At 36.9% G+C, this 10,666-nt stretch overlaps 1 long non-coding RNA gene across 1 annotated transcript; it reads right to left on the minus strand.

Annotated features, from left to right (window-relative positions):
* Positions 1-246: 246 nt before the first annotated feature.
* LOC129466361 (uncharacterized) lies at positions 247-10,318 on the minus strand. The gene is made up of 3 exons (XR_008652135.1): positions 10,189-10,318; positions 8,005-8,181; positions 247-387 (listed from the first exon to the last, which is right to left on the minus strand). It is a non-coding gene; the product is annotated as an uncharacterized lncRNA (long non-coding RNA).
* Positions 10,319-10,666: the final 348 nt, after the last annotated feature.

Here is a 10,666-nt window from a genome sequence, read left to right on the forward strand (position 1 = left end):
TATTATTTTATTTATTACACACAAATTATACGTAAGTACACAGTTGAAAAAAAAGCCAAAGTAAAAAATTTTCCCACTCCTTTCCCATGCTACTTCCTCTGCCGGAGATAACTATAGTTAGCAATTTGTTGTGAATTCCTCTAGAGTTTTTCTTAGATAGTATTGTTACCTAAATAAGACTAAGGCACTTGGGATTCCAGATTATATTTTAATCTATTTGGAATATTCAAAGAAACAGAAGTCTGAGAGAAAAATACAATGGACTGCAATTTAAATCTTCTTTGGAATCAGCAGCCAGGGCCTCCACATTGCCAACTCCAGGGGGTGCTGTGTACATTCAGGTCTCTGTGACTGATGTCCCCTGGCGTTTGCAACACAGCAAACCTGCTAACAAACCAATAGGACAATGAGCAAGGGGTATGAACACACAGAAAAGAAGATGGTTCATAAATATATGAAAAGATGTTCAAATTTGCTTTTGACAAGAGAGTGCAAAATAAAACCACCAAAATATTATTTTTCATCTCTCGTATTGGCAAGGATTAAAATGCTTGTTAACATACCTTTATTCAGTGCTGGTGGAACGACTGCATTTTCAGCAGTTTGGCAATATGCATTCAATTATAAATGTATTTGCAGTTGCTAATTTAAAACACTTCTAAAACTATACCCTACACATATACTTGAGTGTTTGGGAAATGATGTATGTATAAGGCAGGGTTTCTTAACTCTAACTAAAATTTGTCATTTCCTTTAATTATGAAAGCATGCAGGAAACCATGATAATATCAGCCTATGCCTTTGTTACCAATAAAATCACAGATATTTTACATCACTATTGTTGCAGATATTTTGAAACAGCATTCATGCTCATTCATATTTTGAAATTACAGGAATTTGATCCACTGCTAGATCTTAATATGTTTTAATAAATAAGTACATATATTTCTAAATAAATGTTTATATAAAGAATATTTTGATACCTATATATCAGCATAATTGGTTTCCTTTTAATCCTGAGGATTTTGCATGCACTTGAAAATATTATATTAAGAAGAAACTAATAGGCTTCACCAAACTGCCAAAGGGGTTCATGACAAAAAATAAATTAAAAATTTACAGCATCGTGTATATAATAGCAAATGATCAGAAGCAACCAAGAGTAGAAACTGGCCAAAAACCATCTGTACCTTGCTATAGTGAATACTTTGCAACTGAAAAAAAAAAAAGAATGAAGAATCTGTCTAATAAAATGAAACAATATCCAAGATATTTTACAGAGAGTAAAGCAGGATACAAAATAATTTATGTAGCAGGCTGCTACTTGTTTAAAAAAAATGAAAGAGAGAGTGAATATATACAAATATCTGTTTGCTTGTATGTGCATAAAATAGCTCTGGAGGACACACAGGCAACTGATAATATTGGTGGCTTCTGGGGATGAGAACTGGGTGGTTTGGGGCTGGAGTGTTACGGAGACTTTTTCCTGATAAAACCGACAGGACCTTTAAAACTTTTGAACCTTGCAAACGTATAATCTATTCAAAAATTAAATTTAAAAAAGCGAACACTTAAGAACTCCTTATTGGAGTCTGTACAGGAGATTCATACACAGCCCCAAGGCAACACCTGGTCAAGTCCTGTCTCCCCTCCTCTGTGGAGCCTCAGCCTGCTCTGCAGCAAGCACTGTAGCTTCTATGCCCTCAATCTCTTATTCTGAACCCCCAGTCATAACTTTCTCTCTAAGCCTTCTTTGGCTCTTGCATTTCCCAACACCTTTAGCATTTTCTCATTAGCCTAGTCTAATGCAAAACAAGCACACTCTAGCCCTGTCTCTCTATTTTTGCTGCACACAAATTGTTACAAGTCAACTAGGCATTGGTGGAACTGTTCTTAATGGGCAATGAAGTATGTGAATATTCACAAGTTTTTTGTTTCAAATATTTTTTATGTTTTCATAATATAATTATTTTAAAATGAAATCCTGTTCATAGAATGAGGGTAAATTTTTAGTTTGTTGGTCACAAGTGGGGCCTAATCACTACTATTTGTAAGAGGGCATAAATATTATGGGATTACATCACTAAAATATTTCATCTTCCCAAAACTCCTCTGATAAATTTTCTATTTCAAAGGTGAAGCCAAGTTTCAGCACAGTACAGTGATGACCACCCTTGTCCAATACATCTTTGGCAATATAGGGTACATTTATACTATAAAAGTAAAATATTTTGAAGAAAACATTAATGCCAAGCCCTGAGTGATGATACTAGCATGAGTAATGATTGCCAAAATTATGCAAGTTTCAAAACAAATTTAAGCAGGGTTTATAAATATTTGTTTAGAGCCTTATAACAAATGCTGACTCTTCTTGAGATTTGGGTCAGCAGAAGGAAGCCTGCTATATTTTTGGAAAATATTTTGTTTAAAATGTTCTTTGTATGATCAACAAAACTATAGCAAGGTCTTTCCATAAGAATCTGCATGAACAAATAACTTAAAATTAAAATATAACCTTATTATTTTTATGGTGGACTCTGGGAAAATATCTGAGTTCCCAACAGAAACTGCCAGTTTGTTTTTGAGTGGGAAATGTGTTTTCTTTGGAGTCATGAACAGGATGAAGAAAACTGGGACAACTGCCAAGACTGTGCTTTGGGCATCTCCATGCTGCAGAACAGAACAGGGCAGCCAGTGGATGTGGTGGGGGTGGGATTTAGAGAGGAGAGGGATAAAATTTCCTGTGGCTTCTGAAGAGCTGAATAACAAGGTCAGTTATTAAGAAAGGAATAACTGGTATTTCCAGCTTCTTTTCTTATTCATGACACCTAGTACAAAAGTTTTCCCAGATTGCGTTCACAAAGGAGGGGCATGGAGGTTAAGTCTTTGGAGTTGAAGACACAGAAGCTACCTAATTTAAGGAAACATTTGATTTTCCTCAGGCTAGGAGTGGGGAGTGTGCACAGGAATCAGACAGGTTTCTGGAAGGGCCTTGGCTCCCTCATACATATGTGCTGGCCAGGAATTATTTTGGGATGTGCTTTAGAGGCTCAACACTTAACGCCAAGCTCACAGGAGACATTGAGATCCTGAAGGTCTCTGTGAACCTGTGTGTGGTCAAGGAGTGGACCACCATGAGGTGCATCTCTGGTCTGGCTGGAATATATGGCCTGTCCAATGCTTTCAAACACTGGTGAGCCACCGATGACTCTGACAAGGAACATGCAAGCTTCTGTCACTCCAAATACTAGGAGATTTTTGGATGAACACCAAAGCCCCCAAATATTACTGAGGTTGAATTTTCTACCGTCATATGAGTGAAAGTACAGAACTAATTTTTCTGTCACATTTACACACCAGAAAGTGGCACAGTGACATTCGTACCTGCTATATTGGAAGTATGTCTATGCAGTCAAGTTTAAAGTTCACCTTCCCTGGGCTACTTCTTCTCCCATACAAACACACAGGCACGCACACACTTCTATCAACATCTTAGAAGTCTAAGATCTGCTGGGGCTGGCTGACCTCCCTACCCTTCTTTACATACCCCTCAGTCTTCATGTTGCCTGTCTTATTTGTCTTCTTTTGCTTGTTGGCCTCGTTCACTTTTCATTCAATTAATTCTGCAGAAAATCTAAAGAACCTAATATATGCCAAGGGCTTAATCTCGGTCTCAAAATGGTCATGGTCTAGAGTTTGATGTTGAGTAGAGGGTAGAAGGGTATGGTGGGAGGACATGAGAGCAGTGCCTGCCCATGGAAGAAGGACAGGGGATTTTAGCAGTACAGAGGGGTTGGTAACCCAATCTGGAACAAGAGGAGGGGTCAGGTGAAAATTTTACAAGAAACTGATGACTTAGTATTAGCAGATCTTAAGTTGCAGAGAGTAAATAGGGACAAGAAGAGCATTCTAGGGAGATAGATTAGTCAGGAAAATGCTTGGGGACGTGAAAAATATGGTCTGCTCCCTGAACCTCAGAGTTTAGCATTGTAAAAATATAAGCTCCAGGGGAAGCAACCAAACACTCTTTCTCCCCATTCTTGTGCAGTTTCTAAACATGCTCCACAAACTGCCATTAACAGTCATCTAACTCATTTTTCCACCTCTCAAGAGTCTGCCCAGTGTGGATCCATGTAAGAAGCAGCAGCAAACCAAGCAAAATGATTTCTAGCAGCAAAACGAAAGACTAAACTAGACTGTTGGGAGAGTTTTATCAGACAATTCCTGAGCTCCTCCTGCTGTATAGGATTAATCAATATATATTAGTCAAATGCCTGGACCCTTTCGTTTGTGTACCTAGGTTAAGATTTGTAATATAATCGTTTTCTGAGAACAAGCATATATTAACATATGTTACTGCAAGAAATATATTATCTTATGTGAACAGATTGAATGTATAATGTAGTGCTTGTCAGTTGAAAATAAAATTATGAAATTATTTCATGCATAATTTGATTACCTAGGCTGACAGGACACAGAGAGTTAGGTCAGGGCATGGATTTTCACATAAAGACAAATGTTGTTTTCAGACTCAATGCAGAAGGCCTTCTTCAAGGTAAGATCTTATCGTTGGCTAATTCCTTCACATAGCTATTCCTTCCCTTTCCACTTTATTCTGTCTTAAACTGTCATTCCTTTCAGGAAATGTCCCATGAACCAAACTCAGTTTGTTTTCAGCACACCGCTAATTTTGCCAAGAATAAAAAGGGATATCATTTCTATGAATGTTTATTGCACATGTGCTATTTGTCAAGAATTCATTCAATCAAGTAAATAAATGGAAGAGATGATGAAATTAAGGAATTGTTGCCCTAACATCTCTCTTCCTTAAAAAAAAAAAAAAAGGTTTGAAAATTTTGTTCCTAGGGAATAATTTAAGATTTTCAGTGAATGTCTTTTTGGAGCAAGTTTTTAAAACTTTTGTTTGCACTGTGGACCCATGTGGTAGCAGAGTGATACCTGTACCCCTCTCAGAGTAATGTTTTTAAAGGCATAAAATAGAATACATAAGATGACAATTGAAATAGAAAAATAATTATATGGAAATACAATTATCAAAATGACTCTTAAAACTTCATTATAAAATAACGTATGTGTGTTTCTTAACATATTAAATAATAAGATCCAGCTGCAAGTCTAGAAGCTACCATATTTTGAAGTTGTGACGAGTGCAAAGGATAGTTTCAAGATACAGTAGTGCGTTGCTTGATGGTGAAGGATGAGGGTACATCCCAAGAAATGTGTCATTAGGTGATTTTATCACTGTGCAAATATCCACAAAGTGTACTTACACAAACCTATGATGATACAGCCTACTACACAACTGGATGTATAGTATAGACTATTGTTCCCAGGCTGCAGCAAGTTACTGTACTGAATACTGTAAGAAATTGTCACACAACAGAAGGTATTTGTGTATCCAAACATAGAAAATGTACAGTAAACATGTATAATCTTATGGGACCACTGTTGCATATGCAGTCTGTAGTTAACTGGAATTTTTATGCACAGCATTACTATATCTAAAATTATAATGTGATAGGAAAATATATTTTACTTATCTTGGTGACATACTTATAAGAACAGCTAATAATTGCCATGGTTTGGAGTCTAAATTCATAACTGAGAGAAATGCTAGAGGTTCAGGAAATCAAAAACAGGAATTTTTTTCTTCATCCAGGCCCATGGACTGCCTGAATTCTATCCCTGGACCCAAAGAACCCTTGTTTCCAGGGGCCCAAGATCAACATATTGACTCAATTTCTGCCATTAATATAGAGATGACCCTAATGAGATCAATTTCTTCATGAGAAGGCAAGGAACTTCTTAATCCCTGATTACAAGATATGAGAAAGAAGAGGAGGTTTACTATTGTGTTGCCCCTCTAAGATGCTTCATTGCAAACTCATTCTGCACTCTCTCCTACCCTAATCCATTCTAACTATTTTAGAATTTACTTTTTAAAAGGTTTTAACCCAGAAGCAGCCCAGAAGAATGAAACAACCATGAGCTTGACAGAGGCCTCTTAAGCCCCAGCCTCATCTCTTGTGTGACCTTGATATGTCCCTTAACTTTGACTGTCAGTTTATTCACTATAAAACAGGTGCAATTATGCCTACATAGCAGTGTCATAGTGATGTTTAAACATGATGACAATTATGAAACTGATTTGTAAGCTACGAAGAGCTGTGCAGTCTTTTCTATGTCTTTTTCTCACTATAGTACAGGACTATGGGATAAGAGAAAGGCAAAGCTAATGACAGTACATTAAGGAAGAAGAGCCCAGGTTAGATTGGTACAGAGCATGAGAAAAGCAGAGAATATTCTCTACACACTGGAGGATCTCAGAGCTTTTTTCCCTGCTACTTCATGGCTATATAAAAGCATTCTGCCCCACCAGCCCTCACAAGAACAACAAAAGTCCATGTTTGCTTTAGCCACCCAAGTGTTCATCCTTCCATCCACCCAGAGTCATGAGAGGATGATAGAAATGGCTTTGCAGGTGCCAACCAATTGGAATTACATGGGCAAATGATCTAAATAGCTATATTAATATCTCAAAAGACAGATAAATGACCACAAATATATATATTAAAAAATTCTCAACATCATTAATCATCAGAAATGCAAATCAAAACCACAATGAAATGTCACCTCACCCCTGTTAGAACGGCTATTGTGAAAACAACAAAAAATAACAACTGCTGGCAAGGATGCATAAAAGGGGGAACCCTTAAACACTGTTGGCGGGAGTGTGAATTAGTAAACCCATTGTGGAAAATAGTGGGGAGGTTTCTCAAAAAACTAAAAATAGAACTACTATATGATCTAGCAATTCTACTATTAGGTAGTTATCCAAAGGAAAGAAGTCAGTATATCAAAGGGATATCTGCATTCCCATGTTTATAGCAGTACGATTCCCAATAGCCAATGTATGGAATCAACCAAAATATCCATCAACAGAGAATAGAAAGAAAATGTGATATACACAATGGAATACTACTTGGCCATAAAAGAGAATAAAATTCTGTCATTCATGGCAACATGGATGAGCCGGGAAGACATTATGTTAAGCAAAATAACCCAGGCACAGAAAGGTAAGTACTGCATGTTCTTACTCATATGTGGGGGCTAAAAAAATTCTGTGCTAATAGAAGTAGAGGGTAGAATTTTGACCATTACAGGCTGGGAACAGTAGGGGGCTGGGGAGGTTGGGAAGAGGTTGGTTAACAGATACAAAATTACAGCTAGATAGAAGGAAGGAATTCTGGTGCTCTACAGCACTGCGAGGGGAATATGGTTAATGATAATTTATTGCATATTTTTAAAAAGCTAAAAGAGAGGATTTTGAATGTTCACGATACAAAGAAAGGATACATATTTGAGATGATGGATGTGCTAATTACCCTCATTTGATCATTATCCATTGTATACATGGGTATCGAAATATCACTGTATCCCATAATATATACAATTATTACATGTCAACTAAAAATAAAAGTAAAAAATAAAAATTCAATCATGTATACATAGCACTCAAGGGCACATTTGCTTAATCCTTAGAGTGACATTTTGTTCAGTGCAAAAGAGTGATGCAAGAAGTTAAAAGCAATGTGCTGGGTATACTCCTTACTAATAATACTAACAATACTTCTATTTATATAAACTTCTATGGTCTTCAAAGCCCTTCTAAATGTATAACCAAAATGTTGAGAAAAGGCTATATGATTGTTACATTTACTGACCAGAATGGAGCTATTTTGTTTGATGCTCAAAACAATGTTTGATATAGGTAGAGAAGGTGTTTTATTACTTCACCATTATTATTATTATTTTACGACTGGAAAAACTAAGAGAGTTCAGATGACTTGCCCAGAATCCAGAAAAAGTAGCAAGACTAGAAGCAAACCTATGTCTCCAATCCTAGTACCTTTTCTCTCCTAACATATCATACAGTTTCTAAGATAATTATGAAAGGTGACTGACTTGAAATCACTTGTTTACCTTTGAAGAGAGATTTTCTTTCCAGATCTCTAGTTGCCTGTCACCAACCCTCTGTCAAGACTCTTGGAGTCATGACTAGCAGGAGGGGAGCAGGTGGCAGTGTGGCCACCTGCCATGCAGAAAGACTGGGTCACTTTCTGTTGGTAAAGATTTCCTGGTTCAGGTTTGTCAGGCATTCTAAAATGGAGAGAAAAACAAATGCACCCCTAAAGCACATGGAAAAATAAACACCGAAGTCAATGTTTTTGTGTTCCAAATGAAAATGTCACTCTAAAGAGAATCAGCTGTTATTTTTAGAAAGAAAGAATAAAATTTCAGCTCTGTATACCAAAACTATAGCCTCATCCATTAGGGACACTGATGTAGAAGCAAGTAGAAACTATCCAAAGTCTGCAGTTCCTCCCTGACTAGGTAATGCTTAAATAAATAATCGGTTCCCATCATGCAACTCAATGTTTAGCTGAGTCCAAACATACTGCTGCCAACATTTTAAAGTCAACAACGATATCTAAAATAAACATAGGCTGACTAACACACACTGGTGCTTTAATGAAAATATATTGTGAAATAGCTCCTTGCCAATAGAAGTTCTTGGGCTCTTTCTTTGGATAACTGTGGACTATTCAAAAGAATGTTAAGCCACCTATATTTTTTAATTAATTAATTCAACAACCTCCCCCACTTTTTGAGCACTTACTCTTAAGAATTTGAAGGATCTGAGATTTTGTCCTATTTTATCCTATTTTGAAGCTGTTTGTTAGCTTGCCGGTTTCAAAGGAGCTGGTAGAAGTCATGAGATTCTTGGGTCAGAGACAAGTGACTTTGTTACTTACAGCAGTAGCAGTAGCCAGTGTCAGCATTTGAGAAGAACTCTAAGCTTAGGGAAATCAGGCCTTTTACACCAAACAGGAAGCATGCCTACTCATTACTCTTGAGACACTTTTTCACTCTTCCAAGGTGGTTTGCTAACAAACACCTTTGAAAAATAGCCCAGAACAAAGTCAGTCAATCCCTTTACTCATGAGACATGTAGAAATGTGAGAAATCCAGGGAGAATTGTCTCCAGACACTCACTGTCTACCAGACATTGTAATAGATGCTAAACATATGACGATAAAAAGAACACGCTACCTAATTCTTGATAAATATAATAGTGCTAATAAATTCAACTATGACATTAAACTCTCAAGTTCTGTCCACAGAAAATGTGGGAAGTTCAGTTTGTTTAGTAACCCTCTTTAAATTCTTCTAATCAAGAAAATTGGTGAAGGATTCACAAGGCAGAAAGCCTGCCTTTTCATCACCAGCTTGTTTGCCAGTGAAGTGTGAAAGTACTATGTGTTGGCAAAATGGAACTAACGCATTACAATTACGTTAGAGTCCAATATCTCAGCACTTTCCAAAGTTTTCAGTCTGTGGCATAATGATCAAGATGACATAAAGGCAAAGGTCACTAGCAGGGGAAGTAGATAAGAGAAAAGTGAAAGCCTATAGAAAAATATTATCAGGGAAACCTTTCTTAATTGTACTGATAGGACTTTGCTATAAAAGAAATTAGAATTAAGCTACACCAAAATTCAGACCAAAACAGCTGACTCTAGCAAATGCATGAGTTACAAATGCCTTTAGAATACAATTTAGAGGTGAGTTTTTCTTTTTTTTTTCTAAAAACAAAACAAAAAAAAGTGGGATACATGTGCAGAACGTGCAGGTTTGTTATGTAGGTATACATGTGCCACGGTGGTTTGCTGCACCTATTGACCCGTCCTGTAAGTTCCCTCCCTTAACCCCCCACCACCCACCTCCCACCGCCCAACAGGCCCTGGTGTGTGATGTTCCTCTCTCTGTGTCCATGTGTTCTCATTGTTCAACTCCCACTTATGAGTGAGAACATGCGGTGTTTGGTTAAAGGTGAGTTTTTCTATGGGGACTTGAGCATTCTTACCAGAATGAATTTAAAAATAAAAATTTAAAATTCCACCTAAAATATACAGTCCGAGCCTCTGAAGAAGACACAGACATGTTATCTAAATCATTTCAACTTCAGTTAATTCTTTATAATGTCATTTCTCCCATTATTCTGATCCAGCTCCCTTTAGGCTCACTCGGTTTTTAACAAGGAACTTTTCAAAAGTAAATTGACTTCCTAGGCAGACTTTTCCACAAGTGAGAGAAAATTCTGACCTGACAATATGGATATTGCAGACTCCTTAATAGCACTCTTTTTTTTTTTCCATTCCAAATTAGATAGTTGGCGATTTGATTTGTCAATACGGCTCTTGTGAATTTAGTCAGCATAAGCCACTTCCATCAGTCTTTCTCCTGGGGAACATGAAAATAACTACAGGATATTTTGAAGATGCAAACAAACTGTTGAGAAATACTTTGTTCCTAAGTGGGCTCATGCTGAGGCTCCACTGACAAGTGCAAGTCCTCTGGAGACTGAATGGCTTACCTGATGGCTGTTCTCCCTTTGATTTGTTTTTCAATATAATAATAATTTTGTCTTTTTCCTTTGATTTTTCCACGAAAGTTAAAATTTAAGAACCTGTTGAAGATCTATCTCTAGTATGGTACACAAAACACCATTTCCTACATCTGAGCTAATATCATTCTCTTGGGCTACCTACAAAACTGACAATTTCTATGTAGGGTAGCATAC

The sequence above is a fragment of the Symphalangus syndactylus genome, chromosome 17 (assembly GCF_028878055.3).
Source record: "Symphalangus syndactylus isolate Jambi chromosome 17, NHGRI_mSymSyn1-v2.1_pri, whole genome shotgun sequence".
NCBI classification, from domain to species: Eukaryota; Metazoa; Chordata; class Mammalia; order Primates; family Hylobatidae; genus Symphalangus; species Symphalangus syndactylus.